Source organism: Cryptomeria japonica, chromosome 3, assembly GCF_030272615.1.
Source record: "Cryptomeria japonica chromosome 3, Sugi_1.0, whole genome shotgun sequence".
Taxonomy (NCBI): domain Eukaryota; kingdom Viridiplantae; phylum Streptophyta; class Pinopsida; order Cupressales; family Cupressaceae; genus Cryptomeria; species Cryptomeria japonica.
Window position 1 is genome coordinate 633,874,431 of NC_081407.1, and position 6,000 is coordinate 633,880,430.

The 6,000-nt window shown below is 41.2% G+C and overlaps 1 pseudogene; it reads left to right on the forward strand.

Moving 5' to 3' along the window:
* LOC131072045 (probable galactinol--sucrose galactosyltransferase 6) overlaps positions 1-4,604 on the forward strand; it is a 48,639-nt pseudogene extending 44,035 nt beyond the window's left edge.
* The last annotated feature ends 1,396 nt before the right edge of the window (positions 4,605-6,000 follow it).

Consider the following 6,000-nt stretch of genomic DNA (forward strand, 5'->3'; position numbering starts at 1 on the left):
TAAGGAGGGCGTCGTACACTTTCCTTTCCAGTGGAATAACCACGAAGTCCAGAAAGAATTGTTGCGTACCAACCACCACCTTTTGTGCCATGAGAGTCCCGAGGGGTTTGATGTCGCGTTGATCTGCACCGACAAGGTGGAATGTTGGTGGCCAGAGGGTAGGCTTGCCAAGACCCCTCCAAGTTTCTTCAGTACATTGATGCCAAACCCGCCATCCACAATGGTGTTTGTGAACTTCTGTCCAATTATCTCCATTTCCACTATGGCAGGTTTTCGTCCAATGCTTACTATGAGCAGCATAGGGTCTATGGCATCCCTACTAGGTTCCGTCATTGGAACCGTACTAGATGGTTATGTTGCCACTCGATGTTCCTGGTCCGCAATGGTGACACCGACTGCATTTTTCAAGGCCATCCTCAACTATGGCATGGTTTGTAGGAGGTCGGATACCCGCACAAGTATAGTGGTCTGTAACATCTGCTTGATGATAGTTTTTTTAGGTCCCGACCGAAGTGGAGTACTGGCAGCCTGGTGCACCCTCCGCTCTTTTGCCATCGCACGTTCAATGTCTACCCTGGCCTCCCGGAGTCTTTCCTTCTTCGTGCGGGGGTCAAGGTACGTGGCTTTCTTACTTTGCTTGTGATTGCCAGTACATCTCCCTCTGGTTCCTTTACCTCCAGCATATTCACCCCTTTTTGCTTTGGACACTCAATGTCCTTGTGATTCCCTGGACCGCACCACTTGCACAGCAAACTCCCCATATTGTTTCCACGTTGACATTCCCATACAAAGTGACCCCATTCGTTCCATTTTCGGCATTGGATCATGAGCCGTCTTTTTGCATTGTACTGAATTTTACTCCTTGGTGTGTTATTGTTGGACCGGTTGTTACCCCAACGGTTGTTGCGGTACCCTCTAGGAGAGGCGTCTAAGTTTGTTGCCAGCTTCGGAGGTGTCGTTGGCGGTGTGACTTGGTCAGGTTGGGTGAAGAGCACTTGGGTGCTCTGTGCTTTCAGGTTGTACGGGCATTCCTTGATGGAATGTCCCATTACTTGGCAGATGTCACAGAAGGCTTTTTGAGAGCAGCTCCCCTTAGTGTGCCCTTCTGTCTTATAGTCAATGCACCGTAGTTCCTTTTCCTCCTTGCCATTTTCTTTGTCAGCCTTCAATTCTTTCATTATTCTCATCATATCCCTTTGGAAGGCTTATGCGGTCCTAGACTCCCCATCATTGTCTTCATCCATACTATTACCATCACTCACTCGACGCTTCCCTCGGGATGTCTTACTTTCACTTTCAATATCCATCGCACGGTTATAAACTTCCTTGTACGACGGTGGCGGGAACACCCTCATTTTTCTCTTCAGAGATGGTGAGAAGCCTTCCACGAACCATCTCTTCTTCAATTCGTCGGCTAGCTAGTTTTCCATTCTATTCAACAATTCCTTCAACCTCCAATTGTATGCCCGGACACTCTCGATCTTCCATTGTTTCGTGCTATAAATTTATGTGACAACCTCATTATCGTCTCTCAAAAGTTTAAATTCTGCCTCGAACGGCTTCTTCAAGTCCTGCCATCTCGTCTTGTGTTGGGCATCAAGATCTGTATACCAATCAATGGCAATCACTCGGAGAGTGGCGGGAAATGCCTTCAACAATGAATGCTCATCATCGTCACCATTTGCTTGCCAAATGGTTACACATGTCTTAGTGTGGCGTACGGGATCCTCAGACCCATCACCCGTAAACCTTGGAAGCTTTTGTTTGTCCATGTTCTGCATTGGTTTTGTCTTGGGATTGTTTTGTAGGGGTGCTTGGAAGGAGGTGTACGTGGTACTATGCACCGCTTGGTAGGTAGTGTGTGTGTACGACGAGGAGAAAATGTTCTGCTCTTCGTGTACCAATGCTTGTCCTACACTCTCGGTCCCACTTGAGCCTTCACCACATCTATCCCCTACGTCCTCAGCACCGCGATTACTTTTGCCTCTGTACTCATCCCTCCTTCCCAGAGTTTCAAGCTTCGGACCTCCTATTTTTTTTTTCTCTGCCAAGGACAAATTCCCGACGCAAAACAATGTCGTTTCAAAGATATTGTTGATCTCTTCATGCAAATCCCATACCGCCTCCTCTCCTTGTTCAGAGTACTCCGACGAACTACTCTGCAACTCGACTCCGGAGTCTTCACTCAACGTCGAGTGTGGGGCATGGTCAACGAGATCCTCCTCCACTACATCTGGAAGTGGCAGGTTCTTGGCGACCTCCTCCAACTCCTTCCAGGTACACGGTCTCTGTCTCTCCCAACTACAACTCCGACCCCTACTATTTCTCTCCGAACTCCTTGAGACAGCAACCTCCCTCAATCGTCGTCTCCGCTCGGCCTGTTCTTTTATGCGAAGGGATCTCCATATGGTTCCCTCGTCTACTCCTTTGGTGGTAGTGGTACAGCTATCTTTGTTTGGCAGTAGGGGCATTAATTATCAAGAGTACGGTGTCATCTCGTATCCCTTTCCTCTTCCTCCCTACAGTTCCACTCTTCATACCTTTGCAATACTTGTTGCCAACGGAGTTCCCGTGCAGTTTCCTTCCTTCGGTCTTCGAGTGCAATCAGATTTCTGGCGAGCAACCTTGGAATGCTCCCGAGAAGATCAAAGATGAAAGTGTTGACGGTGAGTTCACCACATACCGTGCCTTCAAAGACGGCTCTCTCCTGAGCCTCCCTCTGCATGTACTGTGTGACTGACACGTCCCACAACTCTACCAAGTCTGTCGTCAATTGATCCTCTCGTGCTTCTTCCTCGGTTCTTTCTTCATGTGTGTCATTGTCTACGACAGTCAATTGTTGGTTGAATGGTCGGTCCATTAATTCCTTCCACCTAAAGCCATGGTTATCTCCAGGTTCGTACTAGCAACGACGCCAAAATGTTTAGTCCCTACAGTGAGGTTGGTAAACTCATGGATAAACAGAAGTATTCAACACGTACCAACAACATATGTAACAGAAACATTCATGTATATTAAATCATAAATAACAATTATAGGAAACACAGATATGGCAGAATTATGGTATCTTTATTTCATTCCAAATATGTCAATACAATGCTAGCTTGCCAAGGTTCCATCCATGCACTATATAGACCTAATGGTTGGCCAAGCTGCCAACCATCACAACCTATCAACTACCAACTACCCCACGGGAACCTCTCGGCAACCCATACATAACAAAACATAAACACCCCAAACAACTATAAACTAACAAGTGTTATTAGCCCCTAACAATGATTTCTACCCAAGAAACCCGTTATCCCACACCATTCACATTGCTGTAGTTTCATACAACATCTTTCTTGGAGAGTTCATGCAACCAGATTGGGATATGTTCCAGGTAATTCATTGATTAACCTAATCAATTCAAAATCATTGACCTCATTCTAATTTTTCAACAAGTTCATCCTTTTACAACTAATTTGTAATAGGTTCAATAACAATGTTTCCAAAGTTTTCACTCAATTGCAGAATACCATGCTGCTGCCTGGGCTATCAATGGCTGCCCTATATATGTTAGGTACAGATATTTTCACTTGTTACATCCAATAGTTTGTCTACAAGGTGGACATTCATGCTTTATTTTAATATTTCCTGAACATATAGAATGCCTATTCCTATAAATTTATAGAATTCATTATCTTCTGATGTTGGATTTTGAATGTTGGTTGCCTATAAGTATTTCTTGTTCAGTATTCCAAAGGGCAAATATAATGTAGCATTACTAATACTTGCCTTGACCAGTCAATTGTGGAAACTAACTACCAGGAAGTTGGTTTAAGAACTTGAGAGTGCAAATGCCAAAATAAAATTGTTCTTGCTGATCTTGCAGCAACAAGCCTGGGAATCACAACTTTGAATTATTGAGAAAGCTTGTTCACCAAATGGTTTTGTATTGCGAGCACTCCTGTCCGGTCGACCAAACCATGATTGTTTGTTTGTTGACCCCCTTCGTGATGGAAAGAGGTAGGTGTCTCAAGGTCTAAAAACAGAAATTTATTTTGGCAATACCTACCTTCAAAGCATGGAATGAGAAGAGATGACACAGATTTCAGTTTTAAATAATAAAATGAAAATATGATTCTGAAAATCTTCTGGTTGCAGTCTTTAAAGATATGGAACATGAACAAATACACAAGAATTTTGAGTGTTTTCAATTTCCAAGGCGCTGCTTGGAGCCAAGAAGAAAGGAAGAGTGTATATCATGATAAAAATCCCGAAAAGATTTCACAAAGCATCCGTCCACAAGATGTGCATTTATTAGCAGATGCCATAGTGGGTGACTGGGATGGCTTGTGTGCAGTTTATTCCCATAAAGGTGTGGTCATATTTCATGCACAAACTCATTTATGATGACACTCGAATCAATAGAAGTTTCATGTGAAAAGTTGTTTATCTCTTTTAATCCCTGGTTTTCAGGTGGACTTGTGCTTCTACAAAAGAGCACATCATTAAATCACATTAAATCATTACCTGATGTAATATCATTGTCAAAGAAAAATGAACATGTAGCAATTCACATTAAATCGTTACTTGATGCAATGTCATTGTCAGAAAAATGAACATGTGGTGTGCAAGTAGACAAAGATTTATGACAAGACTCAAGAAGTTCCTTTACAAAAGCATCTTGAATGACAATGTTGATGTCATAGTAGAAATTGTTTCTTTTGCCATCTTAAGTATCTTCTGTAAACCATCGAGTGATGAGATGCTATCAAGTCATTTCTGTATGATGATAAACATAATCAATAACTAAGAAAAAATAGAATAAATTTTTAAAATTTCTGATGTGATTGCAAGCAGATATTTACATGCAGCTATATCTTTCCATATCAATCATGGAAAAAAATAATTTTGGGCATAAAACCAGATATCTCATTTATTAAATAGGGTTTTGAGTCCTTGGCCAAGAAAAACTTGGGATATGTATTGGCAAGATCAACTTGGGATATGCATTGCTCAAAGAAAAAACTCATGCAAAGGAAAGAACTCAGGATTTTACTAATTGGATGGTGGGGAAAGAACTGGTGAAAATAGTCAGCTGGCGAAAATAGTCAGAAGTGTGCACAGGCATGATCATACTTAGGATCTGATTTGATTCAAAACTCAACATCCCTTTTGCTAGCAGTGCACAATTTATTTAATGTGTCCTTCAGTAATACTAAACAGATTTCAATGCATGGTACTTGTAAATTAAATGTATTTATTTTATTTGCACCTACAAATGACAACTGAAGTGGAATGTGTTTGTACCTATTTAACAAACCTGGAATCCTCTATGCTCTTTCTCTAGTAAGTTGCACAGTCTAGTTCTCTTTTTCTTTGCCGTCAAATACCAAAACTTCTTTAATGTAGAATCTGAAAATTTGAGAAGAGAGAATGTGAAACATCTCCTCATAATCACTTCATAAATTTAAGCTTAATGGACTCGTCCATTGAACACATTTATGTGAAGGAGAATGTCACCAATCTAAGTAATGCACATATGGATGTAAAATAATGACGATCAATGTTTACAGTATATAATGTCCCAAACATCTCGCTATGACATTCAAACATTCAATAGGGTAGATTAACAATAGCGCAAGACAAGCCAAAACATCTCACTACGAACACCCGAACATTCAATAGGATAGATAAACAATAGCACAAGACAAGCCCAAAACTGGCATTTAGTCCTTTAAGTTTAACTTGAGCAGTATATTTCCAAAGTACAAATGTCTAAGGATTACCACTAGAGATTCCAATTTACAACACAACCATAGTTTCCTAACTCCATTCAATTTTAGGTAACTTAGGCACAAGAGGTCTTATTTTTTTCACTTGATGATTGTTCCCAATCTAAAACCCTTTTCAAAGGCTTACTAACGAGCTATTTATTAAGTTCACCTCTATTCATAATAATATACTCATGAACAATGATAATATTTGTTAATATTGTACACATAACCCATATAA